This window comes from Cricetulus griseus (genome assembly GCF_003668045.3).
Source record: "Cricetulus griseus strain 17A/GY chromosome 1 unlocalized genomic scaffold, alternate assembly CriGri-PICRH-1.0 chr1_1, whole genome shotgun sequence".
Classification (NCBI taxonomy): domain Eukaryota; kingdom Metazoa; phylum Chordata; class Mammalia; order Rodentia; family Cricetidae; genus Cricetulus; species Cricetulus griseus.
In genome coordinates, this window is record NW_023276807.1 from 177199341 (window position 1) to 177210959 (window position 11619).

Here is an 11619-nt window from a genome sequence, read left to right on the forward strand (position 1 = left end):
CATTTAAAAAAGTTTGTTTAAAATGAACTCAATTGGCCAAGCGATGGTGGCCCATGCCTTTAATCCCAGCACTCGGGAGGCAAAAGCAGACAAGTTCGAGGCCAGACTGGTCTACAAAGCTACACAGAGAAATCTTGTCTCAAAAAACCAAAATATGGGGGGCGGCCGGCGGCGGGGCCTGGTTTCCTCCCTTAGTGCCATTTTGTGTCTTCGAGACCCGCAAATAAAGGCTAGCGCCGGGGCTGCGGTGGCGAGGGGCCTCGGTGTGTGTGACTGGCAGCATCCGCGCAGCCTCGGGCTGGAAAGGGCGCAAAATGACCAACGAAGAACCTCTTCCTAAAAAGGTCCGTCTGAGTGAAACAGACTTCAGAGTTATGGCACGGGATGAGTTAATTCTAAGATGGAAACAATATGAAGCATATGTTCATGCTTTGGAGGGAAAATACACAGATCTTAATGCAAATGATGTGACTGGCTTAAGGGAATCTGAAGAAAAATTAAAGCAGCAACAGCAGGAGTCTGCACGAAGGGAAAACATTCTGGTTATGCGATTAGCAACCAAGGAACAGGAAATGCAAGTGTACTTACTACTCAAATCCAGTACCTCAAGCAAGTCCAGCAGCCGAGTGTCACCCAACTGAGATCAACAATGGTAGACCCAGCGATCAACTTGTTTTTCCAAAAATGAAAGGTGAACTGGAACAAGCCCCAAATGAACTGAGTGCCTGGAAGTTTATGCCTGATAGGTAAACAAATCATACTCCCCAGTCAAGACTTCCCTGACAGTCCCACCTCGAGAAAGCTGTGGTGGAACAGCCAAGTACTCGTTTCCACTCCAAGACCCAGACTTTTTGAGCCAAAAAAGCCACATTCTTATACTGTCCAGCTTGTAATGGTTAATGTAAAACTTACAGGTGAACCTTGTGTTTCAGCTTCTCTCTTCCCCTTCCCCTTGCTTCAGAGGCCTGATGCCGTCGGACTATTCCGAATGAAAGACCCGCTCGAAATGCCCCTGAGCCCCCTGCCCCGAAGCTGCCGGGGCCTCCCAAGCCTTCACCCCGGCAGGGCTCGCGCCCCCGGCCCGCCCCGCCTGGCACCGAGCCTCGGGGCTGGGGCCGAGCAACGAGCACCAGATGGGCAGGCCCGAGAACGAGCACCAGGTAGGCTGGGGCCGAGCAACGAGCACCAGGTGGGCCGGCACGAGGGCGAGCACCAGGTGGGCCGGCACGAGAACGAACACCAAGTGAGCCGGCCTGGAGCCCTGCCCCTGAGCCCCGCCCGATGAGAAACACTCCGTCCCAAGGTCTCCGCCCCCAAGGTCAGCCATCTGGACGCGGAGGGAGGGGGATTGAGTCTGTTGTACCAGACACCAGACCTTGAGAATATGCTGATCTGGAATGGCTCTGTGTCTTATTTGAACCATCCAATAGAAATGATTCTGTATTTCGCCTCATTTGAAAGACTCTGTGTTTCACCTCATTTGAATAACTCTGTACTTTGCCTCATTTGAATAACCCTGTATAGCGCCTCATATACATTGACCAATGGGAATAGCTCTGTACAATGCCTCATTAGAATTATCCAATAGAATCCCTGCTCCTAGCTTGCGCCTTTTTCCCTATATAAGGACCCCTTTCCCTTGGCTCGGGGCGCTTAGCCACACAGAAGCTAAGTCGCCCCGGGTACCCGAGTCTCCAATAAAGCCTCTTGTTTTTGCATCCAAGTTCGTGGCCTCGCTGATTCCTGGGTGTGGGTCTCCCTCTACGAAAGTACCTCTTCGGGGGGTCTTTCACGAAGAAGAGGCCACATCCGAAAAATTCCCCTTCTAGAACATGTAGACATTTTGAGAAATGTTTCTGTTTGAAGAAAATAGAGGGGAAAACAGAAGTCTTAAGTCTGTGGCACACTGTGTCTTCAGACAGTTTGGAGGATTGAAAACCTAGAGGTTTTAAATCATGAATTGAACATATAAAATTCCACTAAAATGTAAAAATGGAATATGCATTGCTCTTAACCTTGAGCATAGTGACTTAGAGACATTGTACATCAGTTATGCCAATAAGACTGTGGACTTCATGACTGTTGAACAACTGGTTCAAAACTCAAATGAGGTGAATTTTGCCTTTAAAGGGTTTACGTGCTAAGAACCAACTTCTAATAGCCATGAGACAATCAAGTCATAGCTACCTGTACAAGTAGTGCATATATTTATCCATTAGCTCTGAGCTCTATATTACATAATGGAGCCTTATATCTATGTGGTTTTTATCAATGGCTTGTTCTTTGAATGGTTGTGGAAACTGTAGATAATCTTTACCGAGGACTGTACAAACGTGAAGGTGTGGTCTCACACTTCAGGTTTAAACTGTTTGAAGCATTATAAGCATTCATTTCACAACTAGATTGTATAAGGTATTGGCTGTGATGAGACTGCCATTATTTAGTAACCCTCATCTCATTCAGCAGGCACATGTTAAACAGCATTGTCGTTGGTGTTAAATGGGGGAATGTGTTCCTTCATTGTATTTGGGCCTTTTGTATGAAATTCTTGATATTAAATTAAATGTGCCTTGAAAAAAAACCCAATATATATATATATATATATTATATATATATATATATGATTCAATCAAGTCTTACATAAACCAAATTGAAGACAAAAGTTTCATAATTTGAATAATTATAAACTTTTCTATTTATAGTATAATTAATAGCCTCAAAGTATGACCAATGGAAACTTCCAGAGGGAAGGGTTTATTTCGTTTTAAAACTCCCAAGTCACAATCCATTATTGCGAGAGGCCAAGGCAGGAACTCATGAAGGATCTGAAGCAGAAGCCATGCAGGATAACTGCTTAATGGCTTGCTCAGCTTTCTTGCATATAGATAGGCCAGGAACACCTGTCTAGGCATGATTCCATCCACAGCATCCTGGGTCTGTCTACACCATTTATGAAACATGAAAATGCCCCCACAGATATGTCCACAGGCCAAATTTTCTCAGTTGAGGTTTCCTCTCCCTAGGTGTGGCAAGTTGACAATGAAAGCTAGCTATGAAACATGCTGATCACAGAATGAGACAAATTTCCAACTCCATCAATGGGCAGGATAAAAAAAATCACAGCCAGTTAATATTATTGTGCTCATGAAATTAGTAATGTTTTGTAAGATTTATAAGCCACTGTGGGAGGTAGAGTGATAGTTTGTTATAGTAATATGGCATTTAAAAAATTAGATCTGTGGGGCCAGGCATGCTGCTGCATACTGTTGATTCTAGCACAGGTGGAGATCATGATTGTGAAAGCTTGGGAGACCTAATGAGAAAAATAAAAGTTCTTTTATTTAATGTCAGTATACAGAATAAATCACCCAAATACAGCAATGAAAATATGGGTGTTCAGTACACTATAATAGTAGAGGGAAAATAAGAACTTGGGAAAGATATAAATGTCTCTTGGTAAATTATAAGTCTGCTAATTTTCAGATTACAAGGAAGTTAAGGTGTTCTTTGGTTTCTTTGTTTTTATTTTGTTTTATTTTGGTTTGGTTTGTCAACTTAACACAAACTGGAGTAATCTGAGTTGTGGAAATCTCATCTGAAAAATTGCTTGCATTAGCTTGGTCTGTGGGCAAGTCTATGGGACATTTTCTTGATTGACAGTTGATGTGAAAGAGTTCAGTCCACTGTGGATGCTATCCTTGTGTAGGTGGTCCTAGGCTATATAAGGAAACAAACTGAGCATTCCAAGAGGAATAAGACAGTAAGCAGCATTTCTCCATGGTTTCTGCTTCATTTCCTTTCATGCCTCCCCTCAGTGATGAACTATTTGTTTCCTGTAAGTGTAAGATGAAATAAACCCTTTTCTTCATAAGTTGTTTTTGGCCAATGTTTTCATATGACTAGAAATCCTACCTATAACAAGAATTGGTGTCAGGTTCCTGGGATGCTCCTGTGACAGACGGGAACATGTATTTGTGGGAGTGTTATTCTGGCCTTTGAACTTTTCTCTGAAATTGGTGCTAAGTGCTTAAAGCTACAGCATCATGGAAAATAAGCATGATAAGACCAATGCAGACAATGGTGGCCTAGCTTGTGACGTTTCAGAAGGGAGAAAAAAACATTAACCAGGCTGTTTGAGTGATTATGAATTTGTGGTTCTGAAGAGTATGGAATAAATAATTGATTATAATTAGTAAGACTAGAAACTTTTGCTTTACTGGCACAATTAATGCTGGTTTCTGTGATCAAGAGAAGACCAGTATGGTTGATGCAAATTCTTCTGGGAATATTTCCTTAGGATCAGTGGACAAAAGCTGCCATCCAGAGGACACTGAAGCTGCACCTTGAAGTGCTAGCTAAAATTGATAATGTGTAAACATCTCCCAGATGATGAGGATTTTGAAGCCAGCAAGGGGTCATGGAGAGCTTGTTAGGCTTAGCCTCATCTGGCAAGGACAGAGTCCCGAAACAGAGCCCAAGAGAGGTTATTATTGAAGGTTCATCCTAGTTGTTATAGAGACCTCTACATTTTGGACATGCCAATGCCATGGTGTGACAGAAGCAGCTGTGAAGTTGAGTGTGCCTAAACCTAGGAGATAAGCAATATGTGCTATGGTTGGAAGAACCAGGGAAGTAGAACTTCCCAGGCCCTGTGAACCCTAAAAATGTGGACCCAGAAGTCTGGCACTGGGCTTTACTCTGATAGACTTTTCTTTTTATTTCATTTGCTTGTGACTGTGTTCTGATACTTCTATGCTGGAGTAAGAAAGTATTTACCTTATTTTTTATTTCATAGGACCCCTCTTTTGTGAGCCTGGATATTTTAGAAAGACTTTGGGTATTCTAAAGAAACTGAACTCTTAAAGAGTTTGCATTTTTAAGCTGTGAGACTCAAAAATTTGAGTGTTTTTTATTCTGATAGTGACAGTAATATGAGTTCTTGGAAAAGTTTGTAGTGGAAGTGACATGTTTGTGTTTCAAATTGACAAGAGTTAATTATCCTGTTTTTGTTGTTGTTTGTCAATTTCATGTAACTGGATTATCTGAAAAGAGGGAACTTCAGTTGAGAAAATGCCTCTACTACTCTAGCCTATAAGCAATCCTGTGGGCCATTTTCTTGATTTATGATTGATATGTGACAGTTCATATCACTGTGGGTAGTGTCGACCCTAGGCAGGTGACCCTGGGGTATATATAAAAGTAAACTTAGCAAGCCAGGAGGAACACACCAGAAAACTACATTTTCCATGGTTTCTGTTTTAGTTCCTACCTCCAGGTTCCTGTCTTGAGTTTCTACCCTGACTTCCGTCCTTGATAGAATATGACTAAAGTGTTATAAGAAGAAATAAACTATGTCCTCTGAAAACTGCTTTTAGGCATGATGTTTTATGACTTCAGTCAAAGCCCTAAGACACATGGAAAGAATGGGTTCATTTGTCATTATGATTCTGAAGAATGCTTATGATACCTAGGTGAGTGACAAAAACAAGCTGCATGATCACATTAAGAGATGGTGCCATTTTTGCCATGAATGCCCTTGCCTTCTTTGCCTAGCCTATATGTGGTGATATTTTGTTTATGATCTAACAAATGAAGCTTGCTAAGATCAGAGTACGAAGCTAGCTGCACTAGTCACATAACAGGCCAGGTGGTGGTGGTACACACCTTTTATCCCAGCAGCCACGCCAATTAGCCATATAACTTGAGCAGCTGTGATGTACACCATTAATCCCAGCATGACAGAGGAATATAAGGCGGGTGGAGACAGGAGGGCAGTGTATTCAGTCTTCAGTCACACCTGGAACAGGATCTCCTCAGCCTTGTTGGAGGTAAGAACTCTAGTGGTTGGCTGCTTTGCTTTTTTGATCTCCAGCTTGAAAACCAATATCTGTCTGTGTGTTTTTATTATTTGTGCTACATCTATACTTTTCCCTTTTTTCATGAAAACCATTCTTCACCATGTTTGTCCTCTTATTCTCACACATTCTTAAATATTTAACAGAAACTTTAACTTTGAAGAGAAGCTAAATCGATGCTCTTTGTTAATCATTTACAAATTGACCCACTGTGGCATTATCCTAAAAAGGTTGTGATGACAACCATGCACTCACATCTTAGTTTCTATTAGAGCACAAATTCTTCAAAGCCAGAGACTGTGTATCCTCAGCATCCTAGCATGACATATAGATATTATATAAAATGAAGAAGTTTCCACACAGGGGAGATTTGGCAAGCTTCGCTGAATAGTAAATAATATTATGATCCAGTCACATTCCTATAGTTAATATCCAAATAAGCAAAGGTAGAACGTTTGAAAAGCATGGAACAACACCAAATAGGAAGAACATCATCTGGAGAGGAGTTGGATGAGGAGGCAGTGCTGTCTAGTTTATGAACTGCCAAACCCCCAAACCATGCTGGCACATACACTGACCAAAAATAAATTATTTTAGAAAATTCCCATTGTTACTAGTAAACAAAAGTATGTGATGATTTTTGATGAAATAATTCTTACAGTTTCTAAATTATAAGCACTGCTGAGTTAGGCAAAAATGTTTATTTAACCCTTCCTGAGTACAGGAAACTCACTGTCTTTAATAGAAAACAAAGAACCTTAAAGAAAGAGTGTAAGAGAGGCCTCATGGGGCTACAACACTTCTATGTTGTTTTCCTTTTAGGTCATTGAAAACAGAAGTTTCTTTAATATGTTTGTGTCTGAGGGCAATGAGCCACATATGTAACCAAGGGCTGGAATCTTTTAGGGACCTCACAGACCTAAGGAATGAGAATGCAATGTTGACAGAATAAAGCATTTCTATGGCCATTCACTGCTTTCAAATGCACTCATACCCAATGTCCTCACAGAAATCAAAGTCAGTTTGAAATAAATGTTGTTGGAGGCAAGTATAGCACAAATTCTAATTGGTCTTAATAATAAAAATTCAGTGCCAGCAGGATAAATGCTGAAAGGTTAGAAATAAAGGAGAAAGCCACAAGAGAGACTTCTTACTACTACCAATGCTCAGACCAAAGGGACAAGTCTGTCCTCAGATTGCTTCTACATACTGCATCCATCTCTATGAATCTTCAGAATAAATGCATCCTTAGACTGACTGCCTAGACTGCTTTGAGCTCCTGTCTTCCCTAGGCTTATATTCCTCTCACCTCCCAGCCATATCCCTTCCTGTCTCTACATCCTTAATGCTGGTGTTAAAGGTATATGACTCCAAGTGCTGGCATCACCTTTGTGTGAGATCTGTTTCTCTTTTAAACTAGATCAATTTCAGCTAGCCTGGTGGCCTTGAACTATCAGAGATCTATCTGCTTATGTCTCCTGAGTGCTGGCATTAAAAGTCGGTGGCTAACTAGTGTGGCTGCTGGAATTAAATCTGTCTGCTACCACTGCCTGGCCTCTGTGGCTAACTTTGTACTCTGATCTTCAGGCAAGCTTTATTTGTTGGATCACAAACAAAAATCACCATAGGCAAGGGTGTAGCTCTACTTTAGGGAGACATTTTCTTCAATTCCCAGTATGGACAACAAGAAGTTTGGGGGGTTGTTGTTGTTTGTTTTGTTATTATTTTGTTTTAAATCATTGATGTAGCCTTGTGTAATTTCTCAATTGTCAGGTTTAAAATAGTGAAGTAAAACAACAACAACAACAACAACAACAACAACAAAAATGATGCTCTGAGAAAGCACCACAGTCTTCTATCCATCTCTAAATGGCCCCATGGTGGGGGCAAGTAGGAAGTTGCTGAAGCAAGGTCTCAGCAGTTCAAAGCACCCACTCTTCTTGAAGAAGACCTGGGTTTAGTTCTCATCACCTTCCTATATTATGGCTCTAAATACCTATAATTTCATTTTTAGGGAATTCAGTAGCCTCTTCTGGATTCTGTGAACATTTCATGCACATGGAGCAAAAATATACACTTAGGCAAAATACATCATAAACATTGAATAAACAGAAATCTTAAAACAAAATGGCCTCACATCCTCAGGTGTTGATTCCATATCCCCAGATGTTGTAGAGAAGTTGGTTAAGCACAAAGTACAACAGGCACATACGTTTGACTCCAAGTTCTACACAGAGCTCAGAGAAACTCTCAGTGGTTACTGGTGCTGTCCACATTTTAGTTGTACCATGCCAGGTGATTCCTGACAATGCTGGTAGCAGTTCTAGCCAGTAAAACTGAAAGTATTAAAGGTTATGTCTAGGTCAGTCCTTTAATCACCAGTGTGTGATATCTCAGGGCTGAATTTTCCAATGTAGATATTACTTGGACACGGTCCAAATAATGATGGCTGTGCCTGGCCCTGGACTGAAAGAAAGTGACACAGAGTTCATTTTAATTGACTCATAGTATTGCAAGAAAGGGAATAAGACAACAAAAGGAGGTTAAGGGGATACAAAGTGGAAAGAAAAAGTCAAACTTTTTCGATGTGCAGATGATATGATAGTATACATAAGTGGCTCCCAAAATTCTATCAGGGAACTCCTACAGCTGATAAATGCCTTCAGTACAGGATACAAAATTAACTAAAAACATCAGTAGTCCTCCTATATACAAATGATAAATGGGCTGAAAAAGAAATCAGAGAAACAACACTCTTTACAATAGACATAAATAATACAAAATATTTTGAGGTAACTTGAACCGAACAAGTGAAAGACTTATATGACAAGAACATTAACTCTTTCAAGAAAGAAACTGATGATGATATGGAAAGATCTCCCATGATAATAATAGGCAGGATTAACATAGTAAAAATGGCAATGTTACCAAAAGCAATCTACAAATTCAATGCCATCACCATCAAAATCCCAACAAAATTCTTCATAGACCTCAAAAGAACATATTCAGCATCATATGGAAAAACAAAAACCCAGGATAGCTAAAACAGTCATGTACAATAAAGGAACTTGCTGAGGTATCACCATCCCTGTCTTCAAGCTCTACTACATAGAGCTATAGTAATCAAAACAGATTGATATTGGATAAAAAACAGACACATAGATCAATGGAATCTAATTGAAGACCCTGAAATAAATCCACATACCTATGAACACCTGCTTTTTGACAAAGAAGCCAAAAGTATACAATGGAAAAAAAGAAAGCATCTTCAGTAAATGGTAATGACATAAGTGGATGCTGGCATGTAGAAAATTATAAATAGATCCATATCTATTTTCATGCACCTAACCCAAGTCCAAGTAGATCAAAGACCTAAAGATAAATCCAAATACTGAACCTGATAGAAGAGAAAATGTAAAGTACACTTGAATGCATTGGCACAGGAGAGCACTTCCTGAATATAACACCTGTAGCAAGACACTGAGATGGTCAATTAATAAATGGTACCTCCTAAAACTGAAAAGCTTTTATGAGGCAAAGGACACTGTCAATAAAACAAAATGACAGCCTCCAGAAGGGGAAAAGATCCTTACCAACCCCATTCTGACAGACAGCTGATCTCCAAAGTATATAAAGAACTCAAGAAACTATACATCAAAATACCAAATAATCCAATTAAAAAATGGGGTAAGAGAATTATCAACAGAAGAAAATAAAATGGCTGAAATACACTTAAAGAATTGTTCAACATCCTTAGTCATCAGGAAAACGCAAATCAAAAAGACTCAGAGGAGGAGAATAACAGAAGAGATAACTTTGTATCTGATTGGCGGGGGTGTGATGGAAGCTGGCCTTCTATATATATGTTTCTCTTATTGGTTGACGAATACAACACTGTTTGGCCAGTAGAAATAGGAAGTAGGGTGCCAGGGAGAGAGGTGGAGAGCCTTCCTGAAAGAGACGCCATGTAGTCCCAGAAGGAGTAACAGGTCTGGACCCTTCTCTGGTAATATAAGACCACGTGGAAATATATAGATTTATAGAAATGGGCTAGTAATTAAGGCAGAGATATCCAATAAGAAGCCCTAGCCACTGGCCAACAGTTTTATAATTAATATAAGTCTCTGTGTGTTCATTTGGTGCAGAAGCAGCAGGATCTGGCAGGACAAGAAACACCAGCAACAGGGGTGGGAGGGTGGTATGTGCATTTCAGTGTTTGGGTGAAACCTGGTGCCAGGGAAACTCCCAGAAATCCACAAGAATGACCCTAGATAAGACCCCAGGCAATAGTTGAGAGGGTGCCTGAACTAGCTATCCACTGTAATCAGACTACCCAAATTGTCATCAGAGAGCCTTTATCCAGTAACTGATGGAAGCAGATGCAGAGATCCACAGTCAAGCACTGGACCAAGCTCTGGGAGTCCTTTTGATGAAAGAGAGAAGGAATTATAAGAGTCAACAGGGTTAAGGTCATGATTGGGGAATCCACAAACACAGATGACTTGAGCTCAAGGAAGCTCATGGACTCTGGACAGACAGTTAAGGAGCCTGCATCGGAACAACCTTGCCCTCTGCATGTGTGCGCACTTGTGTAGTCTGTAAGGCTCTTAGAAGTGAAGTCAGGACCTGTCCCTGGGTTTAACTGACTTTTAAGAACCTGTTCCCCATTCTGAGATGACTTTCCCAGACTTAATGATAGGGGAAGAAACTCAACTTAATGTGCCATGCTTTGTTCAAGCCCATGGGATTCCTGCCCCTTTCTGAAAGGAGATGGACAAGTGGCTGGGGAAGGGGATAAATCAGAGGTGCAGGGGAGGGAATTGGAGGAGAGGAGGGACAGGAAATTGTGGTCTGTATGTAAAATACATGAAAAAAGTTAATTAAATAAAATTAAAATAAAAAGAACAATAAATAAACAAACCAGCCACAGCCTTTGGGAGGCTAGCCACCTATAGCATAAGTAATATAAAGGGATGAAAGATGCCAGATAAATTTCATTACTATAAAAAAAGAAAAAAAAGTTAAATTTTTGTTCTTGTGTGCTACTGTGAATATTGAGGTTTGGTTGTGATAGTTAAATCTAGCCTGTTTTGACTACTAGAATTTTCTCTATTTGGGTTTGTCTTGGATAATAATTATACCAAGAAACCTAATTATTCTTTACTGTCACACATGGGCTTAGATAAGTGAAGGATTTTGGGATATCAGCAAGTGACATTCATGGAACATGGTTTTAGTCATACATCATGATGAAGTTGTAATACAGAGTGAACTTCTGCAGTATGGAACTAACTCTTTTGTTGCTGATGTTAAATAAAGCAGCAATTGCCCAGGAATATTGTAATAATTTAAAATCTACATTTAAATGTAGATTGATTACTTTATTTTATTTTTTATGATTTCTGACATTAGAAAATTGTAATACTGATCAGTTTTCAGAAAAGTCATGTACCTAAGTGGCCAAGGTTCTCCCTTTGAAACAGAACACCAGATGTGGACTGTTGACCAAGTACTTGACAGCTTTCTGACCTTCAAAAGAAACTAAATTTGTTCAGCTACAGTTGACTTATTCACATGCTAGGACTAATAATTTCTATGCGTTTTTGTTATTTGATTGTTTTAAAATTGCATTATTGGATGTTTAATATTGACTTGTTTCATTTTTGTTAGAGATTGTGATTATTGAATTGTTTCCAGGTACTGTTATTCTATTGCCTGTCTTATACCACTGTTGATGCTTTCTTGTCTTAGTGGAAGCTGTAAA

At 40.1% G+C, this 11619-nt stretch overlaps 1 pseudogene; it reads left to right on the plus strand.

The window, feature by feature from the left end:
- Positions 1 to 289: 289 nt before the first annotated feature.
- On the plus strand, positions 290 to 1829 carry LOC100766571 (annotated as a pseudogene).
- Positions 1830 to 11619: the final 9790 nt, after the last annotated feature.